This window comes from Dermacentor albipictus, chromosome 1 (genome assembly GCF_038994185.2).
Source record: "Dermacentor albipictus isolate Rhodes 1998 colony chromosome 1, USDA_Dalb.pri_finalv2, whole genome shotgun sequence".
Taxonomy (NCBI): domain Eukaryota; kingdom Metazoa; phylum Arthropoda; class Arachnida; order Ixodida; family Ixodidae; genus Dermacentor; species Dermacentor albipictus.
This window is the reverse complement of record NC_091821.1, coordinates 501,011,683-501,036,098: the sequence shown is the minus strand read 5'-3', so window position 1 is coordinate 501,036,098 and position 24,416 is coordinate 501,011,683. Positions and strand designations below refer to the sequence as shown.

The following is a 24,416-nucleotide window of genomic DNA, read 5'->3' as shown; positions in this document are numbered from 1 at the left end:
CTGGCTGGGTGCTCAAAACCAATTGTAGAGAGGGTGAAAGGCGACATAAGAGTGGCGGTAGCGACATTTCCTGGGCAGACACTGGGTTCTGTCATGGAGCGAGCAAAATAAAAGATCGGAGAAAATGCCCACGTGCGCAACCTTGTCATAGTAGCAGGTGGGCTAAATGACGTCCTAAACTGCAAAGGGCCAGGTCTAGCCAAGCGCTTGGCGAAGGGGGTGGACCACTTGCGCGAGCTATCCCCTCAGGTGCAGATCGCGGTGTGCACGGTGCCGGAGGTGCCTGTACGTGACAGTTACGTGAAAAGAGCCGTAGTGGCTGCTAATGAGGCACTATGGAAAATGAGCCTAGAGAAAGGCTTCGAGGTTGTCGAAGTAAACAGGGAAGTGAGAAGTTATGATGGTTTTAAACGAGACGGGATCCACTTCAATTACAGTCTGGCACGAAAAGTGGGCTGGCGACTTGGTGGTCGCACTATTGCTTCTTTAGGGACCCCGCGGGCGCTCAGGAGGTCAGAGAAGTTAGCAATGAAGAAGGTGCCCTAGGGGAACATCAGAAGAGCATTGTCGTCGATAATAGAAAAGGGAGGAAAGCAAGAAAAAGAGCTCGCCATGCAATAGGCTACATAAACATGCAGGGCGCCAGAAGAAAGGAAATGTGCGCATAGATTGCGGAGCAGTTAAATATAGAACAATGGGGGGGTATGCGGTAACAGAAACGCACCTTAAAGACTCAGAAAAGGCGCCAGTTATGGAGAATTATGTTTGGGAAGGTTACAAGAGATCTAAGTCTGAATGAAAAGGAGGGGTAGTCGGAATACTCATCCATCAGGGAGCCAAATGGAAAAGAGTAAATACACAACGTCAAGAGTATCCTTGGTTATCAGGTACAATGAGTGGGAAAGACACTTGGCTTGGAGTTACGTATTTGCGGACCGGAAAGAATTGCACAGAGAAGAATAAAGAGCTAGTGGAATGCATAAGCGCTGATATTAAGGGTTTCGGGAATGGTGCTGAAATTGCCCTATTAGGTGAAATGAATGCCCAAATACAGGATTTAGATTGCTACACCGACAACAACGGGAAGTCAATGCTAGACCTTTATAAGCATCATAACCTCGTTATCGTGATTACAGGGCCTAAGTGTGAAGGACAGATCACGTGGGAAGTGGGAAACCAGCAATCGATCATTGATTACTGTCTTATGACAGAAGAAATTCATGATAAGTTGAGAAATATGTTCATCCATGAGGAAGGGTTTAGCAGCATAGGGAGTTACCATAAACGCATCAACTTGAAAATGGGATATGTAGTTGGGAAAGAGACAGACAGACTCGTATAGACAGACCGTTGACCCTTACATAGGTAACATACAGGCTAGCAATGCAGGAAATCAAATTAAAGCTTCTAGCATGGGCAGAGAATAATGGCATTTTGGGAGAGCTTCAGAATGGCTTTGGAATAGGTAGGCGTTTGGATGATAATTTGTTTTTCTTACTCAGTGGGTTAAAATATCAAACGCAGAAAGCAGACCGTTGTATGTGGCCTTTTTAGACATTACAGGAGCCTACGACAACGTAGACCGCAACATTTTGTGGGATATTCCGGAAGGGGAAGGCTTAGGTAACCATTGTCTACAGCTTTTGAGAGAGATTTACCTAGAAAATACAGTTTGCGGTGAATGGGAAGGGACGAGGAGCGAGGAGAATGTTCATATCAACAAGGGACTGAGGCAGGGGTGCCCTTGACCTCCGCTGCTGTTTATGATGTACATGGTGAGGTTGAAGAGGGCGCTAGAATTAAGTAATATCGGGTTTAATCTCTCATACAAACAGGCGCGTACAGTAGTAGAGCAAGCAAGTCCCAGGTTTGTTTTATGTGGACAACATTTTGTTGCTAGCTAACAAATAAAGTGATTTGCAACATCTGGCTAATATCTACGGACTGGAAGGCAACAATTTAGGTTTGAAATTTAGTGTTAGAAACTCAGGTGTTATGGTATTCAATGAAAACAGTGAACAGACAGTGGAGATACAGGGCCAGGAAATACCTCGGGTAACAGAAAATAAATACCTTGGTATATGGATATACGAAAGCAATAGATATATGGAAACACAGGGAAACACAATAGCAGAAAAGGGGAAGAGAAATTCAGGCATAATGAAGCATAGAGCGCTATGGGGATACAATAGGTACGAGGTCCTCCGAGGTATGTGGAAAGGTGTAATGCTTTCAGGACTTTTGGAAATGCGGTTGTTTGCTTTAAATCCGGGGTTCAATCAGGACTCGACGAGAACCAAAGATCAGTGGGTCGCCTCGCATTGGGCGCTCACGAGAAGACTACAAATGAAGGTGTTCAGGGTGATATAGGCTGGATTAGTTTTGAAGTGAGGGAAGCTCGCAGTAAAATTGAATATGAAGAATGGCTGAGGAATGTGGAAGAAAGTAAATGGGCTGGAGAGTGTTCAGGTATCTGTACAGGAAAAACATTGATTCACAGTGGTGGAAAAGCACTAGGAAGCTTACCAGCAGGTATGTGGCCTGTAGGGTGGGCAACATAGCAACAAAGAAGACCAAGCGGAAAGTCAGAGTGGCTGAAATAATCTCATGGGTGGCGTCAATGGACCAGAAACCTGCCACGAGTAACTTCTTATTAGGAAAAAACGAAATCAGGAAAGAAACCATTTATGATAACTGAAAGGGAAGCTCATTACCTTTCGAAGCGAGATCGGGATGCCTTAGACCACGCACCTATAAAGCGAGATATAAGAAGGAAGAAGCATGTGCTTGCTGCGGTAAAGCTAGGCAGACAACGGAGCATGTTTTATTAGAAGGTGGAGACGTCTACCCAGCGGTCCATTTAGGCACCACTGGCCTCCTTGAAGCCCTTGGGTTCAGAGGGAGCAGTGGTAAAGCAAACATGTCCGCAATAGGCATTAGTAAGAGGCGATTGGAGGATTGGTGGAAGAAAAGTAGGGAAACGACAAAAGACGGAGACGTACAAAAGCACAGTTCGCAATAGGGGATCAGAAAATTTGCGCGTGGTAGTTCATATTGTTTTTTTTTCTTTTTTCATTGTTTAACCTAGTTAGGACATTAGGCACTATAATAGCTAGAGCTTGGTGGCGCAACCCACCGCCTCGTTCCGAAGGGGACGCTCATAACATCCATTCATCCCAAGGACGAAGTTGGCGCTTAATGTATGGTTGGATGGATGTGATAAGCGCCCCCTTTGGAACGGGGGGCTGCGTTGCGCCACCAAGCCCTTGCTAGTATGCTGCCTAATGTAGTACGCAGGTTAAAAAAAAACTAAAAAAGCCATGAATTCTCATAACCAAATTTTCGGACCCTCTATTGCGAACTTTGTTTTTGTACGTCACCGTTTTTTGTCGTTTCCCTACTTTTCTTCCACCAATCCTCCTATCGCCTCTTACTAATGCCTATTGCGGACCTGTTTGCTTTACCACTGCTCTCGCTGAACCCAAGGGCTTCAAGGAGGCATGTGCCTAACTCGACCATCGGGCAGATGTCTTCATATTCTAATAAAACATGCTCTATCGTTTCCCTAGCTTTACCGCAGCAAGCACATGCTTCTTCTTGCTTCTTGTATCTTGCTTTATAGGTGTGTGTTCTAAGGACTCCTGATCTCGTTTCGGAAAGTGATGAACTTCCCTTTCAGTTATCATAAGCTGTTTCTTTCCTGATTTACTTTTTTCGGCTTAAGTGTTTCGTCATGCCAGATTTCTTTTCCATTGCCGCCACCCATGAGATTATTTCAGCCTCCGTGACTTTCCGCTTGACGTTTTTTGTTGCTGTGTTGCCCACCCTACAGGCCACATACTTGCTGGTAAGCTTCCTAGTTTTTTTCCTCCACTGTGAATCAATGTCTCTCCTGTACAAATACTACAACACTCTCCCAGCCCATTTACTTCCTTCCATATTCCTCAGTCATTATTTATAATCAATTTGAATATGAGCTTCCCTCACTTCAAAACTAGCCCAGGGGCCCCATAACGTAAAACTATTCCAAGCTGCTTTTATTCCAATCTCCTCACGTCAAATTTGCGTAACCACCGACGCAAGCACCAGGCTGTCACCCGCAGGGTTGTCTGAACAGACCAATCAAATGCTCCCCTCGTTCATAGGAGGTCACTTTTGTTTGCTTGAAAAACGAATAACATTGCCTGCACTGAGCGGCTTATCTTATCTAATTGGCTCACAATAAGCGAAGATCATGCTCAAGTGGAGCGGGATTCGATGGGGCCGAGCCACTGCACTGAATATCGATAACCAGATGAAGAGGGTGTTGCCGGCGTCTGCGATTGGTCCGCTTTCTCTTACTTAGCTTGCTTTGGCTCGTCGACGTTCGCGGCGGCATGCAACGGAAGCTTAATAATGGCGCTAAAACGGATCCTCAGCAAAGAAGAGTTGGCAGAACTAGGTCGTAAACATACCGAAAGTACTCGAAAACCTTACACGGCCACGCAAAAGGTTTTATTACACGCAAATAAACCGATGCTCTCCAGCAGGGACGAGTAGCCAGTGCCTGAGCGATCGGCGGCCTCCATCTTTTATTCATTTCGGAACAGGGCAGCCTACGCTTATTCAGAAGAAATTTCCGTTTTCTATGGCATATTAAGGCATCCTTAATACGTACGCGTCACATTGACGCGGTAAGTTTTTGCAGTTTTGGGACGTCGCGTGAGAGCAAAAAAAAATGGGTGCAGCCCGAAAACATTTGACCAATAGCCGAGGGCTAATGGCAAAAAGGCGTCGAACCGGAAATAACTATTTTTGTTTTATTCAGCCAAATTATGTGTAATCAGTCTGTACACGTCATATCAGATGGGGAGCTATCGAGATTTTCGTGACGTCGCGTGACACACAGGAAAAGTTGGGGTGGTTTAAAACAGTTTTTGACCAATCGCGGTAGGGTGATTGCAGAATTGTAATAGAAAAGTTTGGAATAGCTTTACGTTATAGCGCCCCAGCCCATGTCACCCTGCACAACTTCATTTGTGGTCTTCCAGTGAGCCCCCAATGCGAGGCGTGCCAATGACCTTTGGTTTCCATTGAGTCCTGACTGTCATCACCATCATCATCAGCCTTTTTACGCCCACTGCAGCACAAAGGCCTCTCCCATACTTCTCCAACAACCCCGGTCATGTACTAATTGTGGCCATGCCGTCCCTGCAAACTTCTTAATCTCATCGGCCCACCTAACTTTCTGCCGCCCCCTGCTACGCTTCCCTTCCCTTGGGATCCAGTCCGTAACCCTTAATGACCATCGCTTATCTTCCCTCCTCATTACATGTCCTGCCCACGCCCATTTCCTGTGCTTGATTTCAACTACGATGTCATTAATTCGCGTTTGTTCCCTCACCCAATCTGCTCTTTTCTTATCCCTTAACGTTACACCTATCATTCTTCTTTCTATAGCTCGATGCGTCGTCCTCAATTTGAGTAGAATCCTTTTCGTAAGCCTCCAGGTTTCTGCCCCGTAGGTGAGTACTGGTAAGACACAGCTATTATATACTTTTCTCTTGAGGGATAATGGCAACTTGCTGTTCATGATCTGAGAAAGCCTGCCAAACGCACCCCAGCCCATTCTTATTCTTCTGATTATTTCCGTCTCATGATCCGGATCTGCCGTCACTACCTGCCCTAAGTAGATGTATTCCCTTACGACTTCCAGTGCCTCACTGCCTATTGTAAATTGCTGTTCTCTTCCGAGACTGTTAAACATTACTTTAGTTTTCAGCAGATTAATTTTTAGACCCACTCTTCTGCTTTGCCTCTCCAGGTCAGTGAGAATGGATTGCAATTGGTCCCCTGAGTTGCTAAGCAAGGCAATATCATCAGCGAGTCGCAAGTTACTAAGGTATTCTCCATTAACTTTTATCTCCAATTCTCCCCAATCCATGTCTCTGAATACCTCCTGTAAACACGCTGTGAATAGCATTGGAGAGATCGTATCTCCTTGCCTGACGCCTTTCTTTATTGGGATTTTGTTGCTTGCTTTATGGAGGACTACGGTGGCTGTGTAGCCGCTATATATATCTTTCAGTATTTTTACATGCGGCTCGTCTACACCCTGATTTCGTAATGCCTCCATGACTGCTGAGGTTTCGACAGAATCAAACGCTTTCTCGTAATCAATGAAAGCGCTATATATGAGGGTTGGTTATATTCCGCACATTTCTCTATCACCTGATTGATAGTGTGAATATGATCTATTGTTGAGCAGCCTTTACGGAATCCTACCTGGTCCTTTGCTTGACAGAAGTCTAAGGTGTTCCTGATTCTATTTGCGATTACCTTAGTAAATAGTTTGTAGGCAACGGACAGTAAACTGATCGGTCTATAATTTTTCAAGTCTTTGGCGTCTCCTTTCTTATGAATTAGGATTATGTTAGCGTTCTTCCAAGATTCCGGTACGCTCGAGGTCATGAGGCATTGCGTATGCAGGGTGGACAGTTTCTCTAGAACAATCTGTCCACCATCCTTCAACAAAGCTGCTGTTACCTGATCCTCCCCAGCTGCCTTCCCCCTTTGCATATCTCCCAAGGCTTTCTTTACTTCTTCCGGCGTTACCTTCGGGATTTCGAATTCCTCTAGACTATTTTCCCTTCCATTATCGTCGTGGGTGCTACTGGTACTGTATAAATCTCTATAGAAATCCTCAGCCACTTGAACTATCTCATCCATATTAGTAATGATATTGCCGCCTTTGTCTCTTAACGCATACATCTGATTCTTGCCGATTCCTAGTTTCTTCTTCAGTGTTTTTAGGCTTCCTCCTTTCCTGAGAGCATGTTCAATTCTATCCATATTATACTTCCTTATGTCAGCTGTCTTACGCTTGTTGATTAACTTCGAAAGTTCTGCCAGTTCTATTCTAGCTGTAGGGTTAGAGGCTTTCATACATTGGCGTTTCCTGATCAGATCTTTCGTCTCCTGTGATAGTTTGCTGGTATCCTGCCTAATGGAGTTACCACCGACTTCCATTGCACAGTCCTTAATGATGCCCACAAGATTGTCGCTCATTGTTTCAGCACTAAGGTCCTCTTCCTGAGTTAAAGCTGAATACCTGTTCTGTAGCTTGATCTGGAATTCTTCTATTTTCCCTCGTACCGCGAACTCATTAATCGGCTTCTTATGTACTAGTTTCTTCCGTTCCCTCCTGAGGTCTAGGCTAATTCGAGTTCTTACCATCCTGTGGTCACTGCAGCGCACTTTGCCGAGCACGTCCACATCTTGTATGATGCCAGGGTTAGCGCAGAGTATGAGGTCTATTTGATTTCGAGTCTCACCGTTCGGGCTCCTCCACGTCCACTTTCGGCTATCCCGCTTGCGGAAGTAGGTATTCATTATCCTCATATTATTCTGTTCTGCAAACTCTACTAATAACTCTCCCCTGCTATTCCTAGCGCCTATGCCATATTCCCCCACTGCCTTGTTTCCAGCCTGCTTCTTGCCTACCTTGGCATTAAAGTCGCCCATTAGTATAGTGTACTTACTTTTCACTCTACCCATCGCCGATTCCACGTCTTCATAGAAGCTTTCGACTTCCTGGTCATCATGACTGGATGTAGGGGCGTAGACTTGTAAAAATCATCATTTTGTACCTCTTATTAAGTTTCACAACAAGACCTGCCAGCCTCTCGTTAATGCTACAGAATTCCTGTATGTTACCAGCTATGTTCTTATTAATCAGGAATCCGACTCCTAGTTCTCTTCTCTCCACTAAGCCCCTGTAACACAGGACGTGCCCGCTTTTTAGCACTGTATATGCTTCTTTTGGCCTCCTAACTTCACTGAGCCCTATTATATCCCATTTAGTGCCCTCTAATTCCTCCAATAGCACTGCTAGACTCGCCTCACTAGATAACGTTCTAGCGGTAAACGTTGCCAGGTTCATATTCCATTGGCGGCCTGTCCGGAGCCAGTGATTCTTAGCACCCTCGGCTGCGTTGCAGGTCTGACCGCCGCCGTGGTCAGCTGCTTCGCAGCTGCTGGGGACTGAGGGCCGGGGTTTGATTGTTGTGTTCATATAGGAGGTTGTGGCCAAGTACTGCACCAGGGTGGCCAATCCTGCTCTGGTGAGGGAGTGCGTTACCTGTTCTTGTCACCGGGATCAGGCCACACTCCAGGCCTGTTTGTGCAATTTTATCAACACGCGGATTTTTTTTTTAATCCGGTGGAAAATTGCCGGCACCGGGATTCGAACCACGGACCTCTTGCACGCGAGCCGGGTGTTCTACGTGTACGCCACCGCTGCACATTCTTCGTATATATAAAATGAAATGAGCTTTTATTATTCGTTCGCGAAGCGGGAATGCGATTACAACGCTTTCTTCAGGCTCAAACAAGTCAATTATTTTTTCAGCTTAGTGACTCACCACGAATAACATTTCATCGTGCGTGATCTCGCCCGTTCAGTAAGTGACGAACTTGTAGCGAGCCGAATTGCACGAAGGTGCATGTATTCAGGATGGTTGCGCTCGCTCCGAAATAACATTTGCGAGATATGACTTAAGCGAAGTGATGACCGTGCAATAAATTGCACCGCTATGACGCGGCCGAAATTGCGGCCGATGCAGTCGTTCATACTGAGGCAATATTTCTCGTCTCATTACGTGTGTCGCAGAGACGTAGTGGTGGAACGAGCTAATAGTTGAACAAACGAGTAAGCGAACGCCTAAACGAACGAGCGAACGACGATTAAACCAGCCTGTGAACGAACGGGCGATCACACGTTTTCTTTGCGAGTGCTCCACCGCCGCCTCTTAACCTACACACACTATAAAGCTGACGCGAATTAACACGTTCAACGAACGTGATTTCGGGAGAGCACGCACACTTTTCCATTGTATCGCAAATCCACGGGCGACCGACAATAACGAACACGTACAAAAGAGGAAAACAAAGCTACTCGCTCTGAACAAGGCTAGTTAGTAACCAGGAAATGCAAAGAGTTGCTTTCCTAAGATGAGTTTTCCCGCTCGGGTCTCAAATTTTGTCAAAAGGAATGCGATGAATCCTAAAGGTTTCGTAATCTCGTTTTCGCACGCAGCCTTCCATGCCCGCGAATTCAAGCCTGTTGGCCTACAGTACGATTAAGCGCGCCATATACGACCACGTACTGCTTATGTAAGCAAAGTACACGTCTAGTATAGACTACACTGTGAGAGACTCGCAACTACCTTGTACACTCGTGTGGATAATGTTGGTCTGAAGTTCTCCCTCCCAAATCTACGAATCCATGTCTTTCTTAACCCGTAGCGCTTATCGGACGGTATCGAGAAGAGCTTTTCTGAAACTCTGTTGGCATACGAAGGCGCCGCACGTTATGGTGATCGACAATACGATGAAGCGGCGTTGCACTTGCCACAAAACTTAATTCAAGGCGTTCGCAAATAAAAAAACACAGAATAGCAACGGCACGAACATGCGCTCCTCGCCACACCGTAGACGTTTCTCAAACGAAAATGGCGCTAAAGCACGACTGTAAATCAACGAAGCCGGTGCGAGGGTCCACGTGATGCCATTAGGCCAATAGCGACGCGGCGTTGGCCTCGGCCTGAGCGCTCAAGGAGGAGGCGGCATTCTTCAAAGCGTGGCTCTACTTTACGAAGTTCAAGGAGCTTTAGATATTACTTCCTTCTAGCGCCCTCTCCATCGTCACCATGTACATCATGAACAGCAGTGGGGATAAAGTGCAAGCCTGCCTCAGTCCCTTGTTAATATAAACTTTCTCTTCGCTCATCATTCCTTCCCATTCAACGCAAACTGTGTTTTACAATTAAAGCTCTCTCAAAAGATGTAGACAATCGTCAACTAAGCCGTCCCTTTCCAGAATATCCCACAAAATGTTGCGGTCTACGTTGTCATACGGTCCTGTAATGCCTGAAAGCGCCACATATAATGATCTGCTTTCTACTCTTGATATTTCAATAGGCTGAGTAAGAACAAATAAGTTATCATCCGAACACCTACCTATTCTGAAGCGATTCTGAGGTTCTCCAAAAATGCCACTATTCTCTGCCCATGCTTTCAGCTTTAAATTGATTGCCCGAATTGCTAGCCTCTATATTACCGATGTAGTGGTCAATGATCCATACGAGTGAATTCCATCTTTCACCCCCTTGTCTTTATAAAATAGCTTCATTCTACTTTGTAGCCAACTGCCTGGTATTCACCTATATTTTTTACTTTTTTCCACTGCTTTCCTCAGAGCGTCCTTACTTTTTGGTCCTAGTCCATTAATCAGCCTAACGGAAACCTCGTCTAGCCCTGTGGCTGTGCGCCTAGGAATTTTCTCTTCGGCTTTATCCAGTTGAAATTTCTCAGCACCAGCTCCTTTCCCACCAGGTTCGCTTTCATGCTCTTTTTTTCTTCATATACAACCTCGTCATTACCTTCGAATGATTAGGCTGTTATTTTTCGGATGTAGTACAATACCCTTTTCCCTTCTAGTTTGTTTCCATCTTCACCTAGGATATTTTCTTGTGCTATGGTGTTGACTTCCTGGATAAGAAATTTATGTTGTTCCAGTATATACAAGGTTCGCCGTTCTTATCCTCACGCATTTCTGACAACCAACGTTCACTTTCACTTTTTCTCTTTGCTTGCACCAGTATTCGAATCAAGGACTTTTGTCTCCCGGTATATTTCCAATTTACTGGCTACTTCTTCCTACGTCAATTGCGCCTTCTTTGCCTGTCTGTGTTCTCGGGATGCTTTCCATCTTTCGGCGATGGCTTCTCGTATCTCCCTATTCCACCAGCTTTTCCGTTTCATATCTCCTTTCCAACGAACATGTTCTTTTTCTTTCCGTATTTCTGTTGTTATTACACTTAGACGTTCACTATATTCGTACTCTTTACTTGGCCATTTGCCAAGTGCTTCCTCGACTCCTGTGACTATGCTTGTTCTTTGTTCAGCGTTGAAATTCGGGCTGGAACTTTCCTACTTTTTTCTCTCTTTCCCCATTACATATCCCAATTCAAAATGATGCGTTTATGGGCATTCCCTATTCTGCTATACAATTCCTCGTCAATGACCATTTCTCTCAACTTATCATGAATTCCTTCTATGGTCAATTGACGGTTTCCCACTTCCCACGTAGCTTGCGCTTCACACTTTGACTCTGTATTCACGATAACAAGGTAATGTTGCTCACAAAAGTCTAGCATTGATTGCCCGTTGTTGCCAGTATAGCGATGTAATCCTGCATGTGGGCATTCATGTCACCTTATAGGATAATTTTGGCATCATTCCCGAAAACCCTAATATCAGTACTTTTGCATTCCGCTAACCCTTTATTCCTTTCTGTGCTATTATATCCGGTCCACAAATACATAACGCACAGCCAAGTTTTTTTTCCACTCATTGTACCTGATAGCCAAAGATGCTCTTGATATTTTGAAATTACTCTTCTCTATTTGGCTCCCTGATGGCTGAGCATTCCGACTCCTCCTCCGTTTCTTTCCGACTTAGTTTTCTTGCGACATTCCCAAACAGAATTCTTAATTGCTGGCGACTCTTCCGAGTTTCGAACGTGCGTTTCTGTAACCACATACACCCATATTTGTTCTCCATTTAACTGTTCATCAATCGCCGCCCGCTTTTCCTTTCTTCTGCCACCCGGCATGTTTATGTAGCCTATTGCAAGGCGAGCTCCCTTTCTTGCTTTTCTCCTTTTTTTTCTGTTATTGACGGCGATGCTATTCTGAGGTTCTCTTAGGGGACCTTCTTCATTTCAACCTACTCTGGCCTCCCGAGCGCCCGTGGGCCTCGCGAGCGCCCGCGCCTGTGGGCCTCCCGAGCGCCCGTGGGCCCCCTGAAGAAGCAACAGTGTGACCAGCAAGTTGCCAGCCCACTTCTCGTTCAAGTCTGTAATTGAAGTGGATCCGTCTCGTTCAAAACCACCACACCTTCTCACCTTCCTGTTTACATCAACATCGAAACGTTTCTTTCGGGTAATTTCCATATCGTCTCATTAGCAGCCACTACGGCTCTTTTCACGTGACTGTCACGTACAGGCACCTCCTGCCCCGTGCACACCACGATCATCACCTGAGGGGATATTTCGCGCAATTCGTCCACCCCCTTCGCCAAGCGCTGGGCTAGTCTTGTCCCTTTCTTGTTTACGACGCCATGTAGCCCAGCTGCTACTATGACAAGGTTTGCGCACATGGGCATTTTCCGCGAGCTTTGCTTTTGCTCGATTCATGACAGAACCGAGTGTCCGCCCTAAAAATAACCCTACCGCCACTCTTTTATCGCCTTTGACCCTGTCCATAATTGCTTCTGAGCACCTAGCAAGGTTTGAGTCGCCAGTGATAATCATCATTTCAGTCTCTCCTGCCTCTCTCTGCGTGCCTTTGTCCTTTTCCGCTTGATTCGGACTCGACAAGGGGCACTGACACCAGCGCTCCTGCTTTTTGTGTGTGGCGGCCTCAAGGTAGGTGCCGGTCTTTCCAGCTACCTCCTCCCCACGTTGCACGCATTCCTCGTGGTTTGCTGACACTCCCTCTCCTGTCATCTCGGGGGACCGCGTTCTATTGTCACGACCATCCTCTTTCACAATGGTGTCCCTGTTCAGCTTTTCCTCGGCTAGTTGAAGTCTTTCTACCACTACCTGCCGTGCATCACGCTCCCTATTTAGTTCATTTTTGCGCTCTTCAATTTGTCTGACAAGCTTTTCCTAGAAAGCATCCATTTTCTTCAGCCTAGCAGCGACACCACAGTGTGTGCCGATTGGCTCGATTTCCTGTGCATTCTCAACCGCCTCCTTACCTGCCTTGAGAGACCACCCGCACACTGCTCTCTTTCCCGTCTTTCTTGCCATGTATTGCACGGCTTTTTACATTGGAAATATTATAGTATAAGAATACTAAAATAATGCAGAGCACGTGCCTTCTTGGAAAAATTGATACGCACAGGATCTAAAACCTTAAAATGTCGTAAAGTAATTCTCACAATGCCGCACAGACCTAAGGTATGGCACGTTTTCGCACGTCTTAAACCACGCAGCCACACACTCACTTTCCTACCAAATAATTATTCTCGATACCAACGCACACGCAGTAAAACCACTAATAGCTATAAGCCTTGCCACTTGCAAGCTACTATTTAAAGGCTTTAAAGACTTAACGTCCCACCCGGCTGCACATGTTGAAGCACTTGGCGCGAAAGGACGCTTTGGCTATTCTGCAAACCAAATATGCATGAAATACGCCCGCGCACAGGAAAGAAGTGAGAGAGAAAAGAAGAAAACTACCCAATTAGTATTTCAAGGCAAAAAGAAATCTGCAAATCAATAACACAAGCAAGTTCAAAGCATGCACAAAAAAACGAAGCCCTGTCTCGTCATGCCCGATCGCTCGACAACAGACGGTCGTGGCCAGTCGCCGAGTTGAGGCTCACCTGCCTCGTCGTAGCACCTGGTGCTGGCTCCGGAAAGCCCATCCTTACTAAACGTGTCGGGACATTGCAGAATAGACTGCTGCAAGAGACACGATACTTTCAAATCTCTCGGAGCTACTGGTCCTTATTTTAGTGCGAAGTGTGAATGCCGTAATTTTCACAAAGGCTTCTAAACAGGAAGCCGCCCCGTTTGGAATTGTCTGCCACATCAATTTCCAAGTGCGATCAAAAAACCATACGCATCACGTAATCCACACAATACCAAAATCGTAAGTTATTCGCAAAAATCCGTTCAAACAAGTCGGACAGCCGGTCCCCGAAAGTGAGGGAAACTTGCATCATACGATAATGTCGAAGTTCTAGCGGGAAAGATGAATTCCTGCATTTTTAAATCTACAATAATATAGCATGCCCACAACGCCGAAAGCCCGATTGAGCGATAGGCGACTTGCAAAATAGTGCGAGCTCTCTTCCGCAGATAGACGTGGCCGTGCCACTCACTAAAGAATCCGGCTGCAAAACAACTGTTATCGCCACTTTTACCTGGGCTGCAACAAGTTTGTCCTGCAAAACAAGAAGACAAACTATTGTGCGCTGTCTTTTCGTAGTTTAACACCGTTTCTAGCACTGTTAGTTTTCCCAAAATATGAACGAGCTAGGCTCTCGTTAAACACAATATCAAAGCATCAATTCGTAAACGAAATTTAATTTTTTAGTATCATCATATTTAAAAATGGCATAACGATGATAGCATAATTTGATGTGAAGCCACTGCACGCCTTAGCAATGAGAAACGTTTGTGAGAAGTCAAGCAAAGTGTTGTTTCGGCAACGAAAAAAAGGTGTATCCTCGTTCTTAAAGCATTCTTGTCCGGAGAGTGCTAGGAGTGTCTTCGCGTTGACGTTGTTTATACATACATACATACATACATACATACATACATACATACATACATACATACATACATACATACATACATACATACATACATACATACATACATACATACATACATACATACATACATACATACATACATACATACATACATACATACATACATACATACATACATACATACATACATACATACATACATACATACATACATACATACATACATACATACATATATTGTGAGCATTCTTCATACGCTTCATATTCTCACCTGTACATACTCGTCATCATCGTTTTGGTACCTGGTGGTGGGGCTCTCACTCGGGAGAAGGAAGAGACTGGCTGCCTAAACCTAATCTCACAAGTGGTGGAGTGTGCTTTCCGGCTCCTTCGTCCTCTCGCTCCTGGCCTATCTCCACCTTCACCTGCGCTACATCACTGGAGCTGGCCCCGGGTCGCCGCCTCTACCAACTGCACTCGACCATGTCCCAAGAGAAGCAGGCCAATACCATCACATCCACCTTACCTGCTCCTGCGGGAACGCCTTCTTGGACGGTCACCACCCCTCAGAAGAATCCAACGGGGTTTTCTGGACTTCCAGGTGACAACGTTAAAGGCTGGTTTGAGCTATACGACCGCGTGAGTGACTTTAACCACTGGAACGAATCTGCAAAACTTGCTCACGTCGCCTTCTACCTAAGTGGCGTCGCGAAAACTTGGTTTTCCCATCATGAGCTTCATTTTATCAACTCGAGCACCTATAAACACCACCTACGCCAGATTTTCGCGAATTCGTCTGTCCACTCTGATATCGCCAAGAAGAAGCTTGTTGAGCGTGTTCAGCATGGGGGCAACTCGTAAACTTCGCACACAGAGGACGTCCTCGCCCTCTGCCCCCGCATGAACACCTCGATGGCAGAGAGTGTCCGTGTACGCCACCTGCCCGAGGGTATTGGGACTGTAGCATTCAATGCTCTTGTAGTGCTGAACACCACTTCCGTTGCAGACATCATCAGTCCGTGTCAGCGTCTCGATGGGCTTCAAATGCTCCGCTTACATCCTGATACATCTGATTTCAAGAAGTCCAATGACAGCGAGCTACGCACGTGCCTTCATTCGCTCCATTATCCGCGAGGAACTGCACGCCCAAGCTTCGTCAAGCCCTCCTGAGGCGCATATGACGCCTCTTGGTGGCGGTCTACGCCATATCGTGAGGGAAGAGATAGCTGACGTGACCCGCCTGCAAGTTCCAAGCCCGCACCCTATCCCTACGCCAACTTAATTACGCCCACTTTGCCTCTGTAATGCCCCCTCCCAGCAGCCATCACAACAGGCACCTGCACCACCCGGATACCTGAATCCTATCACTGCAAGACCACCACTTCTACCATCTTACAACGCATGGAGCCCGCCTCGAACGGTTTGCTACAATTATGGCATCCGTGGCGACATTTCAAGATTTTGCCGACGCCGTCAGCAAGATGAAAGGTGTGGCTATGATGAGTTTGAAAGGGGTGCGTTTTCTTACCCTGCACCACAACGCTGGCGTTCTTACTACAATTATCATCCACGACGTTCCCCATCTCCACAGGAATTCAACACTGCCAGTTCATTGCGTATCCCTCGTCGTCGCTATCCATCACCGATGCAGCGCTCCTCTTCCCCTCTTCGACCGGCTACTTCGTCCTCCGATCACTGGCCGGAAAACTAAATGGTGCAGCTTCAGGAGGGAGAGCTGCATCCCTTGGACAACGTAAAACTCCTCCATAGCGCCCGTCAAATGTACTTTTGGTGTGCGTTGAAGGTGCCCGAACCGAAGCCTTGATTGGCACAGGTGCATCGCTTTCCGTTATTAGTACTGACTTGTGTTCGCGACTGTGAAAAGTGACGACACCGTATAATGGCCCTCCCCTTCCTTGTGCTAACGCATTTCTCCTTCAGCCCTCCGGTGTTAGCACTGCGCGTGTTTTCATTGATGACATCCTTCACCACATTCAGTTTGCCGTGCTATCTACGTGTACCTATGCGATGATTTTGGGATGGAACTTCTTGCCCTCCGCCTCAACTTTCAGCTCTTGCCGTCACCAAACTATTCATATGACGGACACTGAATCTTCTTCCGCTGTCGATGCTCACAGCCTACATTTCGTCATGTCTACCGACTGTTTTATTCCCGCGGGCCATGAGCATGTTCGCACACTGATTTCCGGCACTATTGTTAATGGTGATGTGTGGCTTGCGCCGAGCGGTCGCTGCATTCATGGTGGGCTTAGCCTTACTGCTGGCCTGGTGCGGTTTCAGGATGGTAGAGCGTTCGTCGCTGTTCGTAACCCTACTTCTTCGCCAGTTGTGCTCTCCCAGGGCACCACTGTGACTTGCTTTACTGACACCGAAACTATTTCGCTGGTACCGCTTCACACCGAATCACCACCTTTGTCTACTATGCCGCTGCTTAACGGCCGCGATAAATCCCTATCTGACTGCTGCACAGGAAGAAGACTTTTTGGAACTACTGCGAAAACACAGCGCGTTATTTGACATTCACTCCAAGCTTCTGGGGCGCACTTCCGTCGCAGTACATCGCATCGAAACCGAAGGCAGTTCGATTGTACGCCACCGCCCGTATCGCTTGTCTTCCGCAGAACGGAAAATCATTCCGGATAACGTTGATGACATGCTCAAAAGAGGCATCATTCGACCATCGTCCAGTTCTTGGTCGTCTCCTGTTGTGTTGGTTCGCAAGAAAGACGGCTCTGTACGATTTTTCGTCGATTATCGAGCCCTTAATAAGATCACGCGCAATGACGTATATCCGATTCCAGGAATCGACGATGCCTTGTCTCCCTCCAGGGTACAGAATATTTCTCGATCTAGACCTCCAATGCGGCTACTGGCAAATCCGCATGCACGAAGCGGACAAGGACATGACAGCCTTCGCAACGCCAGACAAACTTTAGGAGTTCAACGTCATGCCCTTCGGTTTATGTTTTGCTCCTGCAACATTCAAACGCATGATCGACACAGTTTTACGTGGCCGTAAGTGCCTGTCTGTGTTATTGAGATGATATCGTTATTGTTTCTACAACTTTTTGTCAGCACCTTGAACGTTTGGAGAAGTTTTCACGTGCATTTCCAACGCTGGACTCCAACTTAACATAAAGAAATGCCATTTTCCCAGAAAGAAAATCAAAGTGTTGGGCCGCCTTATCAGTAAAGATGGCGCTCCACTAGATTCCGGCTATGTTGTTGCCGTGCTTCGCTTCCCTCGCCCTGAAAATCAAGAACAATTAAGAAGTTTCTTGCGCCTGGCATCCTACTTCCGCCGCATCATCGGTCATTTTGCTGCCATGGTGGCGCCGCTGCAGAAGTTGCTCACGTCTGACACTGCTTTCGCTTGGACAGACGACTGCGAACTTTCTTTCCAAGCCCTCAAGCAAGCATTAACTATCGACCCTGTCTCCTGTCACTTCAATGAGAACGCACCAACATGTTTGCACACCGATGCTAGTGGTCATGGGATTGGTGCTGTCCTTCTACAGAGTGATTCCACCTCACGAGAGAGAGTTGTTGCTTATGCTAGTCGCGCATTAACGGCTGCTGACGAAGTAGTTCTGCGGAAACCCGCAAGGTGGAGAGAAGTAATGAATAAAGGGAAAATGAGACATCCACCTGATGACAGGTGGATGTCTCATTTTCCCTTTATTCATTAACGGCTGCTGAAAAGAACTACTCGATCACAGAGCAGGAATGCCTCGCAATTGTTTGACCAATACAAAAATTTCGACTATATACCTTTGTGGACGCCGCTTCACGGTCATAACCGACCACCACGCCATATGCTGGTTGTCGTCAATCAAAAATTTGTCTGCACGCCTTGGTCGCTGAGTGATGCGCTTACAAGAGTACGATTTTGACGTTGTCTACAAGTCTGGGAAAAAGCATCAAGATGCCGATGCGCTCTCTCGCTGCCCCCTGCCACTGTTATCTTCGTGTAAATCTCTCCATTGCTCGCCGCTTGATGATGAGACTAAGTCTCCACTCCTGTTATTACCTCTAACTTGCACATTATCCTCCGATCGCGTCCCTCAGCTCGCCTCGAGTCAACGTGCTGATCCCTACTGCAATAGCATTACCTATAACGCCTGTGTGGAACTACTACTGCACGAAATGCCAGATTAGGTCGCCAACTGCAACTATTTAAGCTCGACAACGACGTTATGCAACGCTACATTTACAACTCCGGAGGACGCTGCTGGGTACGTGTTCTCCCACGTTAGCTGCGCACACAAGTCCTTGAAACTTTTCACGACGACCCATCTGCTGGCCATTTGCGTTTCCGCGAAACATACCACCGCGTTAGCAGCCGTTTCTTTTGACCAGGTATGTCTTGACCTTTGTGGCCAAGTACGTCGCTTCTTGCGTCCAGTGTCAACGGCGGAAACGACCGGCTTCGCCTCCTGCTGGGCTTTTACAGCCAATCTAGCGTCCCGAGACACCCTTTGCCATTGTTGGGATAGACCTCGTCGGCCCTCTGACCATAACGCCGGCAGGTTATCGATCGATCGTGACAGCTGTTGACCAGCTCACACCTTACGCAGAAGCCGCTCCTCTACGATCTAGTTCGGCCTTCGACGTTGCCACCTTCTTTCTGGATGCCATTGTGCTGTGTCGCGGTGCACCTTGTGTAGTGCTAAGTGACCGCGGCAAGACTTTCCTGTCAACAATGACCGAAGAAGTACTCGGAGCTTATGGCACAGTTCATAACACGACGTCTGCATATCACCCTCAAACAAATGGCTTAACAGAGCGATTTCATCGCACACACATTATTAATGAACTAACATCCCCCCTGAACTATCGCGTTATTTCAGTAGACTTTTCGTAGGACCATAGTTACCGTTGTTCGGAGATCGTTCACGTTTCGCATCTGAAACGATTCGTTCGGCGTTTCTCTCCTGCATGGCCGCTTGCGCGCGCGGAGAAATTAGTGTGAGCATTATTTATACGCTTCGTATTCTCACCTGTACATACTCATCATCACTGTTTTGGGGCCTGGTGGTGGGGCTCTCACTCGGGGAACAAAGAACAGACTGGCTGCCTAAACATTGTCTCACAATATGTATATATAGAGAGAGAGAGCGAGAGAGAGAGAGATAAAGGAGGGGGAGACATGTTAGTTGTCAGCGGAGAACCCCCCTCCCCCACCCCCCAAAATAAATTTCTGGCTAGGCCACAGTCGTCCTGCTTTCGCTGTCATACCGTCGTTACGATACCGTCGTGGTGGTAGAACTGCAATTCTAGCTTTTAGTCATCGCACTCTCTCCATCCCGTCGTCACGCCATCGTCGTCGTACAGTCGTCGTCATCCTCGTAGTGGGAATGCCGCCTTGACCTTTCCGTCGTCGTCATTCCAGCTTTGTTATTTGACTCTCGTCGTGCAGTCGTCGCCATGTCCCCTATGCAGAGACAGTCGCCTAAATTGTCAAAAACCTTAGGCCGCTAGGTATGTGCATTTGGTCGTCGTATGTGCAATGCCGTCGTAGTCGTTGCGTTGTCGTATTTCCAGCTTTGTAATCCGACTCTCCTCCTGCCGTCTTCATCTTACGGTTGCCATGCGTTCTTTTTCATAAAGTCTTCGCGATGTGGTTGTTTATGCCATCGTCATCGCTCTATAGCTTCGTTATGCGGCTGCTGTCAGGCGGTTGTCGTGACGCCATCTACGTCAACGTGTCGCTGTCACACAGCCATCGTCACGCATTCGTTGTCATAACGTCGTCGTGATGTCATCGTGGTCATTCCATCGTCATTTTTTTAACTTCGTTATCGAACTTCAATTTACGCACCTGACAGTTTCCCCTATATATGCCTTTCCGCAGGACAAGAGAAGAACAGAGATAATAATATATAAAAAGAAGATAACTGGGCTGACCTTCAGTCTAGCCAAACAACTTGCCTGTGCTTTAAACTGCCGGTAGCTGGCTGGGTCATAAGTTCCTTACACACTGCTCCTCGTACTGCTTTTTTTTTAAACCCGTTCTGCGGCCTGTTGTGTCGAGAGAATAAAACATACATTTAGTAATGGTGGAGATGAAAAAAATTGCAGTTTCGCACGAAAGGCCAAGCACGTGGATTTCAATGGCAAAGTAATAGACAGCCATACAAAGTAAGGATAGAAGCTTTATCGGCCGTACGAACTTACAAAGGCTCGCGTAATAATTTCATTAAGAAGCATGGTGTCAGCGTGCACAGGAAAGCATGAACATATCGCACTCGATGGACGCAGACACTCGCTTTCAACACGCTGGCGTGAGGGAGCTCGGCAGCAGCAGCGAGCGTAGTGACCTTCGTGCTCTATATCGCTTCAGTGCAAGCTGAGCGGCAAGAACGGCGCACGCACAAAGGTACGAGTGGTCGGCGCACCTAGACTCTGCCACGCGGCGGTGGGCGAAGTGATCTTCGTGCTGTCTATCGCTTCAATGCTATCTGAGCGGCGAGAAAGCGGCACGTACAAAGGTACGAGCCATCGAAGCGCATAGACTCTACGCTCAACGCAAATCGCTTTCAAGATATGGCGCGCGCGGTCGCGGAATACGCCGCCCCCTCACTCCCCTTCCCCCGGAATCTAGTGTGCGACGGAAGACGGCGCGCCTGCTTCGCGCTTTCCACCCCTGCGCGCGCGAGATTACGCCGCGTCGTCGGCTCCCTTTGCACGGTTTCAGTCACACGTACAGCATACGGCGCACGGCGACGGTGCTATCATCCTTGGATTTTATACGGAACGGTACAGCGACGGGAAAAATGCGCCTAGAATGTCCATATAATCGCTATCGCAATAAAACCATTTACATGTTATACCATTTTGTGAGGTGGCGAGCTACCTTCCTCCATAATATAGCATTTCTAGTGTTGACGCAAGCGCTTCCAAGCGACATTTAATTCTGCTCTGACCATTTCCCAAGGCAATGCAGAGAGTCCGCCTCATGTTTATCCCAAGAGCCCCACCTGGTTTTATTCTACAGCGAAGCTGCATATGGCTAGGGTTCCATGCATTTTTGTTCTCCTTGAAGAAAAACTCATCATCAATGGCTTGTAACCCGTATGCATTCATGCTCCCCTAAGTAAGCAAAAATGCAATGGCTGATAGCCCCGTAAAGCAGAGGTTACAAGCACTCCGCAAAGCGAAGCGAACAGTGCTTAAATTCTTTCTAATCACGGATACAACTTACAGAACAGCATGTCGAAAACTGTCATCATCAATGGCTCATACCCCCGTGAGCAATGGCTGATACACGCGACAGTAAGCAAAATTTGCAATGACTCATGTAAGGTTCATGGCTACTCACTTTGCGTGAACTAGCTGCGATGACACTGCAGCTTTTGTTCGCTGTGGGTGATTTCAATGTGGATGTGTCGGTACCGAAAAGGGGGTGGTTCACGCGTACCATGCTGCAGACATTCCTTGAGACGCCACACCGATACGGCCCAACCGCCCACCCAGCGGCGTACGTGCATCAATTTGGCATTAACAAAAATGTGATTGCACTTGCGAGTGAAATGATGACCACCGCTCAAGACACTGAATCAGTGTGCGTACCTTTTGTCACGATGACCACCCATCAAGACAATAAATGAGTTCGTGCCTTTGTTCAAAATTATGTGTCACCTCTTGTGTCTTGGGCTAAAGAACTTCGCTGGTCAACCACCTTCACGGAGTGGAATGGCTCCTAGTTTTTACTATTTTTTTTAATTTCTAAGTTCGGGGCGCGTGTCCGTTGAAGATTTTTCGCTCTTGGCAATTCCCTGGTATCCACGCACTGTTCAATTTGATGACGTATAAACTTGTGCGCTGCATGTGTACTCGTGTAACTTGGTACGACAGCAATCAGGTCGGTTATAAACGCGCTGGCTGCTTGGGGAATAAAAGTGCGCTAGCTTTAATTTTAATCCCCAGGTACTCTTGCGAAGCGCATACGATGTTTTCCATGCACAATCATCACCGTAGGCTGCAAATGAGACTGGTGAGCTTGAAAAAGCGAGCGTGCTTTTTCGCATCGCGAACAACCGTTACTCTCACCGCTAAAGTTGTGCAAGAGCGTGCACAAAGCAAATGCATGGAGGTGCTGAGGCCTCGGGTGAGCAGAGCCTACAAAATAACGGCACAGAGCGAGGAACCGTACGTAAGTAGCGCTGGCTAACCCTCTCTAGCTAACACAAAGTGCTAGAATAAAAAGCAAGTATGGCATACCTAGGGACGTATAACTATTCCAATATGTTTTTATTCTAATCTTCTGACGTCAAATTTGCGTAACTGCTGACGCAAGCATCGGGCGGTCACCCGCAGGGTTGGCTCAACCGACCATGCAATCAAACGCTCTCCTCGTTCATAGGAGGTCACTTCTGTTTGCTTGAAAAACGAATAACATTGCCTACACTGAGCGGCTTGTCTTATCTAATTGGCTCACAAGAGACGAGGAGCACGCTAAAGTGGAGCGGGATTCGATGGGGCTGAGCTACTGCACTGAAAATTGATAACCGGATGAAGAGAGTGGTGCTCTCGTCTGCGATTGGTCCGCTTTCCCTTACATAGCTTGCGGTGGCTCGCACATTCGCGCCGGCATGCAACGGAAGCTTAAGAACGACGTTAAAACGGATCATCGGCAAAGAAGAGTTGCCAGAATGAGGACACAAACGTGCAGAAAGTGCTCGAAAACGTTACACGGCCACCCAGAAAGCTTTATTACACGTAAATAAACCAATGCTGTCCGACAAGTGCGAGTAGCCAGTGCCTGAGCGATCGGTGGCAGCCATCTTTTATTCCTTTCGGAACGGGGCAGCCTGCGGCTATTCAGAAAAAAACTCAGTTCTGTTCGGCATATTAATGGGCCTTTAACGCGTACAGGTCACTTTGACACGGTGAGTTCTTGCGGTTTTGTGACGTCGCATGACAGGCAGGTGAAGTTGGTGCAGCCCGAAAACTCTTGACCAATAGCCGAGGGCTAATGGCGAAAAGACGTCGAATCGGAAATAACCATGTTTCTTTTGTTCAGTCAAATCATGCATAATCAGTGTGCACACGTCATATCAGATGGGGAGTTATCGCGGTTTTCGTGACATCGCTTGACAGACAGGTGAAGTGGAGGTGGTCCAAGAAAGTTTTTGACTAATTGCGGAGGGCTGATTGCATAATTGGAATAGAAAAGTTTGGAATAGTTTTGCGTTAGAGCGCCTCTGATTACCTCAAGAAGGCTGGGTGACGATTTTTCACCACCCCGTTTCAAAGGCGATGGCGATAAATCATCACGATCATCAAGGCTAACCGTTTACGCATACGCAAACACTTTTAAAGCACACATTACTGGTCTTATGAGAGCTTTTTAAAAGGCCTGTAGTGGTCGATTAAAATGCCAATGAAGATTTATTACGCAGACAAATGATATTGGTAGCCTTATTCTAGATTCGTTAGCCATATAGCTGCGGGCCTGATGTAATGACAAAAGTTCGTACACTATTTACCGACCTTTGAAGCTCCGCAGGAACACTCGGAAACAACATGTTAAGTGTGCCATAAGGAAAGTAGACAGGAGGACAGCTGCCGCAGTGGCCTCATTGAATGAAGGACACTAAAGGCAAATATTAAGTCAAGCTAAAGTGATGGGTTAGTGCTCGAGAATCTGTGAGGCGCCAATATTATCGAGAACAGAGCCTTAATAATCCAGAAATTTAGGGAAATGCAGGACATGATTAGAGGCTCCCCTGGCACATTCAAACACTTGCCCGATGAGGAAAGCTCTCCTAAGTTAAAATCTGTCGCTAGTTCTCAATCACTCGTTGCACAAAACGTCCTTGTATTGCGTTATAAAACAAAATTAAATGCTGCTTTTTTAGCTATACTTCGCTTTTAGAAAAAAGGCTAATTGAAATAACCTTTGACAACGACGCGGGCGGTCGAAAGGTTTCGTTTTTGCTCGACTCCGCGCCGCCTACGCTTTCGCAGTTCACTAGTTATCGCGTACTGCAGCTCTAGTGTTCCTGGCTCGCCAAACTCGCGTAAACTGGAAGTAGCAGAGAATCCAACTCCCATGCGAT

At 46.9% G+C, this 24,416-nt stretch overlaps 1 protein-coding gene across 3 annotated transcripts in view; it reads left to right on the top strand.

Annotated features, from left to right (window-relative positions):
- The window catches only part of LOC135909358 (uncharacterized), a 258,447-nt gene that overhangs the window by 208,696 nt on the left and 25,335 nt on the right, over positions 1-24,416 (top strand). The gene's annotated exons all lie outside the window — the stretch shown is intronic.